The sequence below is a fragment of the Triticum dicoccoides genome, chromosome 2B, assembly GCF_002162155.2.
Source record: "Triticum dicoccoides isolate Atlit2015 ecotype Zavitan chromosome 2B, WEW_v2.0, whole genome shotgun sequence".
NCBI classification, from domain to species: Eukaryota; Viridiplantae; Streptophyta; class Magnoliopsida; order Poales; family Poaceae; genus Triticum; species Triticum dicoccoides.
This window is the reverse complement of record NC_041383.1, coordinates 311,129,315-311,141,703: the sequence shown is the minus strand read 5'-3', so window position 1 is coordinate 311,141,703 and position 12,389 is coordinate 311,129,315. Positions and strand designations below refer to the sequence as shown.

General features: G+C 46.3%; 1 pseudogene; it reads left to right on the top strand.

Annotated features, from left to right (window-relative positions):
• The first annotated feature begins 716 nt into the window (after positions 1–716).
• LOC119367686 lies at positions 717–2,465 on the top strand (annotated as a pseudogene).
• The last annotated feature ends 9,924 nt before the right edge of the window (positions 2,466–12,389 follow it).

Genomic DNA, 12,389 nt, shown 5'->3' with positions numbered 1-12,389 from the left:
ACACACGCGTGCGCTGCGATGGTTGGGTCGTCTGATTCCTTTCCTGTAGCATTGTTTTGGCTGCTGGCGTGTGGTAAACCGTTCATTCTTTTCTACATTCACATTTCCTTCGAGAGTACCTGTGGGGTGGGTCTCGTTGGCCATGGCCCAGTTAATCAGTTGTCTTTTACGGTTACTGCAGTGTGCATCGTTCAAGCCAGACACGAGGCTCCGCCCTTGAAAATATCTACCTAGCTCGAGTCTCCCTCGTGTCTCCTCATCCCCTCTTGCCTCCGCCGGCTCCTATCCCCGCCCTTCCTCTCCTCCGTCGTTCCCCATCCACCGCCGCCTCCACCCTGCCAGCCCCGCACCACCGTCCTTTGCGTTGGATTCTTCTTTCCCCGGGCCGCTGTTATCCTGCTCATTGCATTGACTGCTGGCGATGGGAGGAGACGCGGGGGAGCAGAGGAGGGAGGTGGATGACGGGGTGAGGAGGCAGGAGGCAAGAGGACGGGGTGAGGAGGTAGGCGGCGCTAGCTTCTCTCCCCGCGCCAACGCGTCATCTATTATTCCTTCCTAAGGTCCAGATCTGAAGCGGGAGAGATCCACGCGCCTGCATCAGCAAAGTGAGAGAAGAGGGCTGCATCTGCGGTGGTCCGAGCACTGCAGCCTCCGTCCCTGCACAATCTTCGTCACATGTAGCAGCCGATTGAGCGCCTCCTCCTCAATCAGCATCCCTCTTTGTCGCGCATGGCAACAGGGTGAGGGTTGTGACGGGAATGGTAGGACGGCGGCGAGAAGTGGGTCTCTAAGCTGGCTGTTGGTCCCCGGTCCTCTTAGGTGAGATCAACACCATCCTCCACAGCCTTCTCCGCACCTCCCATCTCTCTCTCTCTCTACGCGCGCGTGTGTGGGGCTTGTGTAGGCAGAATATGATGGTAGATTCATGCTTTAAGGATTTGGTTAGGAAAGCTTTCTTGGTATGTCTTTATTTTACTATACCTTGCTGATATGTCCAGGAATAAGTTGTTACATTTTTCTACAACTATTTCTTCATTGCATTAGGACCAATTTGATGAAGCTGCAGACTGACTACAAAGATGAGTTTGTTAAGAAGGACGGTCTCAAATTGGGGCTGATGTCCTGCTTTGTTAAGGTAGTAGCAATCGGATGAGCAACTTAAACGATTGTTTGGTAATTTCCTGGGTCGTCCTAAATCCACTTGTTTTTTGAAGGCTGCCATTTCTGCGCTTCAAAATCAGCCAATTGTTAATGCTGTTATTGATGGTAATGACATCATATACAGAGACTACATTGACATTAGTGTTGTTGTTGGCACTTCCAAGGTACTGGCACCTTTTTCTTCTCTAGGTTGAATCGACCAGCATTGATTTTACCATGTATCCTGCTATCAGAATGTGATATGAATGTCATTTTGCTTTAGGGTCTTGTGGTGCCTGTTATCCATGATACAGAAGGAATGAACTTTGCTGACATTGAGAAGGGGATAAATAGCCTTGCAAAGAAGGCAACTGAGGGGGCATTGTCAATTGATGACATGGCAGGGGAACCTTCACAATCTCAAACAACGGTGTATATGGAAGTCTGATCAGCACACCTATCATCAACCCTCCACAGGTTCTCTTTTTGTTTGCTGCCTTCTACTCTCTTTGTTAGAATTCTACAATTCACCTCCTAACACAACCCTTAATTCCTTGCCTAATGCAGTCAGCAATTCTTGGAATGCATTCTATTGTCCAACGCCATGTGGTTGTGGATGGCTCCATCCTTGCGAGGCCAATGATGTACCTTGCATTGACATGTGACCATAGGCTGATAGATGGTAGAGAAGTTGTTCTGTTTCTGCGCTGCATCAAGGACGTAGTTAAAGATCCACGGAGGTTGCTCCTTGACATATAGTTCCATTGGTTACTTCTGGGGTAAAGATTGCTTCTCATTGATTTCGGAATAATTGGAGAGAACCACGCGCGTGCATCATCAAAGTGAGAGAGGAGGGCTGCATCGGCGGTGGTCCGGCCGCCTCTCATCCCGCACAATCTTTGTCACATGTAGCAGCCAACTAAACTCCGCCTCCCCAATCTGCATCCCTCTTCGTCGCGCATGGCAACAGGGTGAGGGTTGTGACGGGAACGGCAGGACGGCGGCAAGAAGTGGCTCTCTGAGCTGGCTGTCGGTCCTTGGTCCTCTCAGGTGAGATCAACACCATCCTCCACAGCCTTCTCTGCACCTCCCATCTCTCTCTCTCCCTCTCTCTCTCTCTCTCTCTCTCTCTCTCTCTCTCTCTCTCTACGCGCGCGTGTGTGGGGCTTGTGTAGGCAGAATAAAATGGTAGATTCATGTTTTAGGGATTTGGTTAGGAAATTATTTACGATTTTGATTAGGAATGGTCTTAAGATTTAGAAAGGAAGCAGTCATGTTTCTCTATGTCCAGTTTGAAAGAAGAGAGTGGTTTCTCAATGCAGTGAGATTTCTTGGAGATGTTGGGCGGAGAGTGACTAATGCAGCAGTGTGCGTGTAGTATGAGATTATCTTGTCTGATTATAAACATAAATGGTACACTTTTTTTCTCTGAGTGCTGTAAAAACAGCACAGGTACATTCCAATTTGCCTTGAGCTACCTGTCTATATTGTATATGTTCACCAGCGCAAATTTTGCCTCTCCAAGTCATCACAAAATTGGTATTGCCTCTCTCCATGTCTCTATTTCTCCCTCTCAGCAATCCTTGACGGGACAACATCAGACTAGCAAGACCGAGGCGCTGGTGGCCATGGCTTCGATAGATTAACAGGAGGAGCGACTCCTTGCTGTTGATGTCGGAGGGGCTGGATCAGTCCAGTTTTATAGTGCCACAAAAATCTGTTATTTTCCTTAGTTGCAACTCTAGCTCTTCTCATTACACATACAATGTTCACCTTCACCGATTGGTTCGATGTTGCTAGCCCACTATGATTCTAACTTTGTCTCCTTTTATAATATTTATATTTGCGGATTGGTTCGATGTTACTAGCCCACTATGTTATTTTCCTTAGTTGCAACTCTAGCTCTTCTCATTATGCTACTGCGTGTGACTGTTTTACCTTGATTTTCCAGGCATTCCAGGAGATGGGAGATGCTTATTTAGCTCTGTGGTTCATGGAACATGTGTCCTCTCAGGGAAACCTATACCCAATGAAGATCTTAAGAGAAAGCTAGCTGATGAATTCAGGAAGCAGCTATATAAATCCATCATTGTACAAGTTGCTGATGAACTTTTAACTAGACGGGAAGAGACTTAATGATTAGTTGATGGACATTCTTGCCGTTATGGTTGCTCTTCTGGTTTTAAAATGTAAATGTGTCGTGGATAATGTTGCTTATTCAGCATGGGCTATCAACCTGCGACTATCTACATGGTATATCTAGCACATCAATCTATTGGGCTCAGGTCCTGCACATTGTATATCTAGCCCATCATTCTACATGGTATATCTTCTTACACTGTTCTGCGGTAGTGCGCCATATCCACAGCTCAGATTTCCTTGCCTTTGGCTGACTATCCTTTTCTTTTGCTAGGTCAAATGAGGTGTACACTGTTGCAAGAGTGACTGATGGTATTTATGAAGGTACCTTGTTTGCGAATAAATGTAAATGTCACATTTACTGATTCACATGAATAATGCTCCCATGCTGACATTTTCTTAATATATTCAAGAATTGCAATTGGTGGGGATGTTTTCTGTGACACTCCAAAATTTTTGTTGTTTTTGTTTTCTGCAAGAGCCTTGCTTGGTTTAAAGAAGGTTATTTAAACCCTTCTTAAAAACCTCTCTTCTGAGTTTTCCTTCTCAAAATCTTTTCTTGGATTTAGTTTCTTCAAAAAAGAAAACCTTTTTGGTTTTGGGCTATTCTTTGGTTTTAATCCATTCTTGTTTTTACCATGCCTCTTGTGGTAAAATTCTCCCAAAAGCCCTCCTACCACTTTGGGACAACCCAAACATTCTGTCCCAACTAGTTAAATCCATTTTTGGATTTTATCTCATTTATTTCTTTTCCCAAAACAATTCTGTCCTTTATTTTGAGCCTAGGTAATTTGCAAAGCAAGTACCTTAATGCCCTTGAACTTTGATCTCAAATCAACCCCTCTGGATAATCCTTAGCACCCACAACCTAGAACCATCAAGATCCACTCTTCTTCTTTTCAAAATTTTCAAAATTTACCCTCTTCAAGTTTGGACCAGATTTGCCAAATTTGGTGAAATTCATATCTCCCTTTCTCCAAAAATTCCACCAAAATTCAGGCAACCCCCAGTTGCAACGAGAGACCACTCCACCAAAAACCAGCTCAAGGAAAAATCCCAAATGCCAAAATCATTCTGTCGAACACCTGGCCTGCACTGTTACTGTGCATCTTCAGAAAATTCAGAGTTTCAGTGCGGTTTCTTCGTCAGGGTTCAGTCACATGTCAACTGTGCTCCTGGCGCATTGCACACGGCCCCTCCTCCCTGTCTGGAGCACCGCACGCGTGCTTGGCTCGTTCCTGGCGTTGGTAGCACCCTGGCGGCAGAACCTCCCGTGGCGGCCGACAGGGGGCATCCTGTGGCATAACACCGTTTGGCAGCGCCCAAGCCACCTGAGAGCTCCGCGTGGCCATCTCCCTTGCCAGCGCACGCATGCAGCACCGTCGCCGTGGCCTGGCATGCTCAGGGCGCGCTCTCTGCCGTCGACGTGTCGTACGGCCATTCCGTCGGGGACAGGCCATAATCGCCCGTGCCATGCTGACTTAGACACTGGAATGGGATCAGTGCTCCGTCTAGACGATGCACAAGCCCCTAAACCAGCCGTCCAGCCACAGCGCCGCCGTAATCGCTTGCAGGACTTATCCCGTTGACGGCAACCGCCTTGGGCCGGCTATAAATAGCGCCTCCGAGCTCGCTCTCGACCCCACACACCTCCACCACCTCACCAGACCCCGCCTAGCCACTGGAAGAGCCTCGAGGGGCCCTTCTTCCTCAGCTCCGGCCACCTTCGTCTGCTTCGGGCTCCGACAGCGTTCTCGCTGGTGAGAACTCCTCCACTGCCCTAGACTTGCCCGTAGCCTCATGACACCTCTAGGAGACTAACCCCCACTCCAATTTGACACCAGCAGCTCTCTACGATGAGGTCCACGACTACCCGAACCACCGTCCGCCGGAGCAAGGGCCGCCGTCGACGTGGTGCTCGCCGGCGACCACCACCACCACCCACCGACGCGGAAGGACGTACTGAACACGGAGGTACCACCCGATCCCCCTGCCTCACCGTGAATCGCCGTCGGCGACCACCGCAGCTCTCGGGCGCCGACGAGCCCCGTCTCCCTTGTTTGAATTTTCAAACCTGACGGGTGGGACCCGCCTGTCAGTCTCTCATTCTTATTAAACGAATCGTTTTCTGGAATTTTCTGCAGAACCCCCTGAGAGTTTTCTGTTTCATTACAAAAAGGTCCCTGAATCAAAACCCTTATAACTTTTAAACAGAAAAGAATTTTTGTTTGATTCTTTTTCTGTTCTCTTTAAAATTTTGTCTTGTTTTTTATCAGATTTAATTGAGAATTTTGTTGGAATACTTTTGTGCACCTCGCGGTATTTACGTTATGTGCGTATTTTTCTTATACCGTAGATACCGGAGGAGGTGACGGAGCCGCGAACTTCACCCAGTTAGAATCCGACTACTCCGAATCAGGCAAGCATGTTTGAACTCTTGATATGATGAGTGTTTGTTGCATGTTTGCATTTAGGAGTTTCATGGCATGTTTATGAACATTTCTTTGAATGTTATATCTCATGCAAAGAAGTGGAAAGTGAGTTTCGGAAATCCATATGTTGTTGGATACATATTTGCATGGCCATGTGATGGCATGAGGATGGGTAAGATGGCAGTGTTGTGGCATGCCAGTCTTATGCCAGTCTATGTGACTTCAGTGTCATCGTGAATCAAATCACATTCCCATTCATTTCCTTTCCTGTACTGCCACATGTTTTCCGCAAGGAATATGGCTTAGTACGTTGCAAACCGTTTTCCTGGTACACACCAAATATAGAGGCCGGGATGAGGGTTCCATGGCCCTGGATTAAAGCCCGTCATCCGTTCAGGGGGCATGGGTGTTTCCGGTTGGGACTGAGAGGGGGGCACCCCTTAGAGCGCGCGTATAGAAATTTGATCCCATGCTATTCGAGGTTGTGACCTCTCCGTCTCAAATTTTTTCATGGACGTTGTCTAGGGTGATTCCTGGCATCGTGAGGTGGAATGGGTGCGTACTGGTTAAATGTGTTTCTACCGAAATACCGTAAACGGAACTAGTCCTTCGTGACTACGGAAATCCGTTGGCTGTGGTCAGTTAGTGCAAACTCTGCAGAGTCACAAATCCTTTAAATCATCTTGTACATGTCCAAGTACTGTGTTCATCTTATCTTGTCAGATATCAGCCTCAGTGACAAAACTTCGGTGAACTACATGAGTGTTAAATCCGGTTAAAATTTTATTCTTGTGGATGGACTAACCCGTTATTTGCTTCTGATATATGCCCTCTCTGTGATGTTGCTCAGACATCCAACTGTGGCATACTTGTTATTTACATTTGATATAAGCCCTCTCTGTGATGTCGCTCAGACGTCCGACTGTGGCACACTTGCTATTTATTATCAAGATAAGCCCTTTCTGCGATGTCGCTCAGACGTCCGACTGTGGCACTTCTTTATAAGCCCTTTATGTGGTGTCACTGAGACGCCCGACAATGGCATTTCTTTTATAAGCCCTTTATGTGGTGTCGCTGAGACGACCGACTGTGGCATTTCTTTTATAAGCCCTTTATGTGGTGTCGCTGAGACGCCCGACTGTGGCATTTCTTTTATAAGCCCTTTATGTGGTGTCGCTGAGACGCGCGACTGTGGCATTTCTTTTATAAGCCCTTTATGTGGTCTCGCTGAGACGCCCGACTGTGGCATTTCTTTTATAAGCCCTTTATATGGTGTCGCTGAGACGCCCGACAGTGGCATTTCCGCATGAGCTTTATTTGTTTACCTTTCGAGGCGTCGCTCCAGACACCCGATCGGTTTTCATTTATTTGTTTTACTTATCAAGTCGTGCAAAAAAAATTATTATTGGATGAGCATCATTATTTTTGCTCATGATGCATTCATGCATGCATTTGTTATATCTTTTGTCCGAACTATCTCGCGAGTACTTTCAAAGTACTCACCTGGCGTGTTGATTTGGCCAGATGTTGATGAAGGCGATCTCATGGATGAAGAGTTCGATAGCGAGTCCGACGCCTAGAGGAGTCCCAGTCAGTCCCGTGCGATCCTGCATTTGGTCACTGTATTATATCCACTTTCGCCACCCTAGAAATAAATTCATCGAGCCTCACCTCAACGCTCGATGAGCTGCCAGTTAGGAGTCAGGTTAGCCACCACCACTTTTTATCTCGAGCTAGTAGCATGTCACCACACCCCTGTGTCATAACCGCCCTTATGTATGTTATTGGCGTGTTGGTAATAAATTGTTGAGCAGCCTCAGCTCAACCCTGTAATATATTTAATGCTACTGGTCCTTTGTATATCAAGTATTTGTCTACCAATGAGGATAAATTTTCCTATACTGGGATCAAAAGATCGATTTTCTCAATAAGTACTTTATTGAAAAACCGGTCGTGACAGACTTGGTACCAGAGCCAGGCTGACTGTAGGAAGCCACTAGGTGCGATTGCTAATCGGTTATTAGCATGATAGAGTTTATTCATCTTTTTACAAATGTAGTCATTTTTCTGACAGTCAGCATAAAATTTATGATCTGATCGCTCAAAATTTTTGCCTACTTTTGTAGATGGCTGGCAACGACTGTGAGTCACAGATTTTCGCCAACATGCCTGAGGGGTTCGTCAAGCTCCTCTCCTTCATCGTTCAGGTCGCGATGGGGCCATCCGTGCGCCCAGTCTTCACACTTTATCCACACAAGATCAACGACAGTCTGACCATGCACCAGGCCGCGGTGCAATTCAGGGGAGGGCGTGCTGAGATACGCCGCTTCCGATTCTTGGGGAGAGCCATGCCTACAGAGAGGCATGCTATGCAGATGGCTGCCCGCGAGGTGATAGCTCGTCTTCGGGATGTCCTTTCTGCAATGAAGACCCGTCGCTACCGCTACCTTCCATGCCATGTACCATACACCTGTCACTACTCATTCTCTTGCCCCAGAGGAGAGCGAGACGAGGCCTTTGAGATGCTTGTCGAGTACCTATGAGCCCTGGAGGCAGCCTTCGACAGCATGGTGGACGACCTCGTAGCTGCCCGCATGGACTCAGTCCATGGTTGTGCCGCCAACAGGAGGGAACTCCTGCACACCGCTCCACCGCTGACTTTCATCTCGTCCTCAGCTTCTCATTCACCTACCATTCTCGCCACTGCCCGTTGTCTGCCTACCACTGAGGAATTTAACCAAGCTATTGCACCCACTCCCGTTCACTCTGCACCACTTATTGCACCCACTCCCATACGAGCTACTCCACCTATTTCGCCCACTCATGTTCGTGTTACTCCGCCTATGGCACCCGCTCCATCACCTCAGCGCAGCGTTTCTCGTCTGGAACCTATTAGCGAGGAGGAGGTTGAGTCCCCAGTGTCACTGCGTCTCACCCTCGGCAGGCCAAGGGAGATCCTCACCATCTCCGACTGAGTACGATTAGACGCCATGCAATGTACCGACTTGTGTGATATGTTTATATGTACATAGGTTGTGAGAAGTAGCCTATTTGCGCATCATGTAGGATCTGGAGAAGTGCACTAGTCTCAATAACATGTCAGGATTATGTACGCATATCCTGAGTGATGTAATGTATAAATATGCTTGCGTGTAAGATATGTAATAGTCCTTCTCCGCGCGCAATCGTGTATTTTCAAAAAAAATCCTGGAGTTTTAAAATTTTCTTTATGTGTGATTTTATTGACTTTTGTGACTCTCTTTCTTGTCTTACGAGTTTCACAAAATATATCCCTAGAGTGAAAGATGTCTCATCCGTGGACGCGCTCCATGCCATATCAGCCCGAAGAAAATTATGGCACACCACCAAACCACAATTTCACTCAAGGACAGACAAGTCAACGGGACAGTGAAACAGCATTTGCCCAAGTGTGTCGTCTGTATGAATAGAGTCAGCAACAACACCGGGAAATGATGAACCAATTCATCAATATGGGAAATCACCGTGGTCAATATCAGCAGCAATCCAAGTTGTCTGAGTTACAGAAGACACGTCCCCCAACAATTTCTCATACTGACAAGCCTCTTGAGGCCGACGACTGGCTTCGAGACATGGAGAGAAAATTAATTATTGCACAGTGTTCAGACCATGAAAAAGTATTGTATGCACCACATTATCTCACTAGAGCAGCTACATCATGGTGGGAAAACTTCCTGCGCATGCACCCCAACGAAAATGAAATAACCTGGAAGGATTTCAAGGAAGGTTTTTGTGGGGCACACATTCCTAAGGGTGTGATGAAAATCAAGAAGAGAGAATTTGATGACCTCAAGCAAAGGACCATGACACTGTCAGAATACAACAGCCAATTCACTCTGCGGTCTCGCTACGCCAATGAAGAGCGCATGACCGAGAGCAAGAAGATGGAAAAATTCTTGGAAGGCCTGGAACCCGGACTTAAATGCCAGCTGGTTGTGCATACCTTCCCAGATTTTAAAACACTGGTGGATAAGGCCATTACTCTGGAAAATGAGCGACGCAGCTTGGAAGATTTCTGCAAACGCAAAAGGGACCAGTCTACTTTTGCTCGCAACCACAGAAGCAAGACAGAATTTCAGAAGGGCGGAACACACAAAACCCCGACAAATACTTCATGCCCAATCAAGAATTTCCATGCAAGAGACAAGTAGTTCACATATCGCCCAGGCATTACTTGTTACGCTTGTGGAGAAGAAGGGCACTATGCCAAGCAGTGCCCCAAGCCAAGGAACTCAACCCCAAAGCCTAACAATGGTGGCAATAATTCAGCGCCAAAGCGAAACAATTTCAACAACAATAACAACCACAGGAAGGGTCACCTGAACCACGTGACCAAAGAGGAAGCACATAATGCCCCAGATATCATACTCGGTACGTACCCTGTCAACACAATACCTGCCATGGTTTTGTTTGATTCTGGAGCTTCTCACTCATTCATTTCGAAGAGTTTTGCTTTACAAAATAATTTTTCGATGCTTCCCTTGGAAAAATCCATGATCATCAAGTCCCATGGAATTAAGCAAGTGACCCATAGTTACTGTCAAGGTGTGGTTATTGAATTTGAAGGATTGAAGTTTTACGCCAACCTTATTGTATTGGAAAGTAAAGGACTGGATGTCATCCTAGGGATGGATTGGTTAACCACCAACAAAGGTTTTATTGACTGCTTCAACCAGACCGTAATTCTCACACACCATCACGGGAAGACAATAAAAGTTTCAGCCAAAGAGAGACAAATACTTCGGCAACCGAGATTAAACAAGGTGGACGTTTCTGAGCTGAACAAGGTTCCAGTAGTGTGTGAATTTCCAGACGTATTTCTAGAAGAACTACCAGGCATGCCACCAGACCGCGAGATAGAATTCAGCATTGAGCTAGCACCCGGAACCGCTCCCATTTACAAGAAACCATACAGAATGGCACCATCCGAATTGGTAGAATTGAGGAAGCAAATAAAAGAATTATTGGAGAAATTATACATACGAGCCAGTTCCTCACCTTGGGGTTCTCCAATTTTATTTGCCAAGAAAAAGGATGGAACACTAAGATTGTGTATAGACTATCGAGCTCTTAACATGGTCACAATCAAGAACAAATACCCAATGCCCCAAATAAATGATTTATTTGATCAGCTCGCTCAGGCCAAAGTCTTCTCAAAAATCGACTTGAGATCGGGACACCACCAATTAAAAGTGTGAATAGAAGATATTCCCAAGACAGCCTTCACTTCCAGATATGGACTGTATGAGTTCACAGTAATGCCATTTGGTCTAACAAACGCCCCCGCATATTTTGTTCACCTCATGAACAAAGTATTTATGAAGTATATGGACAAGTTTGTTGTGCTATTCATCGATGATATTCTGATATACTCCAAAACACCAGAATGGCACGCCGAGCATCTCAGGATTGTACTAGGAGAACTCAGGAAACATAAACTGTACGCCAAATTCAGGAAATGTGAATTTTGGCTAAGACAGGTGGTTTTCTGGGCCACGTACTCACCCAAGAAGGTATTGCAATAGACCCGGAAAAGGTCAAGGCCGTACTTGGCTGGAAACCACCAGCTAGCGTAACGGATGTACGAAGTTTCTTGGGAATGGCAGGCTATTACCAGAGATTTATTGAAGGATTCTCCACCATAACAAAGCCAATGACGCAGTTGCTCAAGAAAGACAAGAAGTTTGAATGGACGGAAGCCAATGAGAAAAGCTTCCAAGAGCTAAAAAGGAAATTAACAACGACACCAGTATTAATTGTGCCAGACATACACAAGAATTTTGAGGTATATTGTGACGCATCCCGGAAAGGCCTCGGATGCGTATTGATGCAAGAAGGCAAGGTAGTTGCGTATGTCTCCAGACAACTTTGCAAGCATGAGGAAAATTATCCCACTCATGACTTAGAATTGGCAGCGGTCATCCATGCACTCAAAGAATGGAGACACTTTCTACTTGGAAATCATTGTGAAATATACAAAGACCATAAGAGCCTTAAGTATATTTTCACACAGCCGGAACTTAATTTACGGCAACGACGCTGGTTGGAGTTGGTGAAGGATTATGATGTTGGAATCCACTATCATCCCGAAAAAGCAAATGTTGTGGCAGATGCCCTTAGTCGGAATCCCAGCACGGACAACGACAGTATACCAGAGTTGAGGCCAGAATTTCGACAGGAATTTGCCAAACTCAATTTAATAATGGTTACCAAAGGCAGTGTGTCGAATTTGGAAATACAACCTACCCTGTTGGAAAAGATTAAGGAGGCTCAGCATGGACACCCCAGCATTGATGGCATAAAAAGGAAAGTGAGTTTGGGCAAGGCCTCAAAATTCAACGTAGATGAGTAAGGAATATTGTGGTACGGAGAGAGACTTTGCATACCAAATATCAAGGACCTCAAACAGCAGACTCTGGCTGAAAGCCACACTGCTCCGTATTCAATCCATCCTGGAGGAACAAAAATGTACAAAGACCTTCAGGAAATTTTTTGGTCGCACGGTATGAAGAGAGACATAGCCACGTTCATTGCATGCTGTGACTCTTGTCAACGCATCAAGGCCGAGCACCAGAAACCAGCCGGGCTGTTACAGCCAAACAAGATACCCGAGTGGAAGTGGGACGAGATTGGAATGGA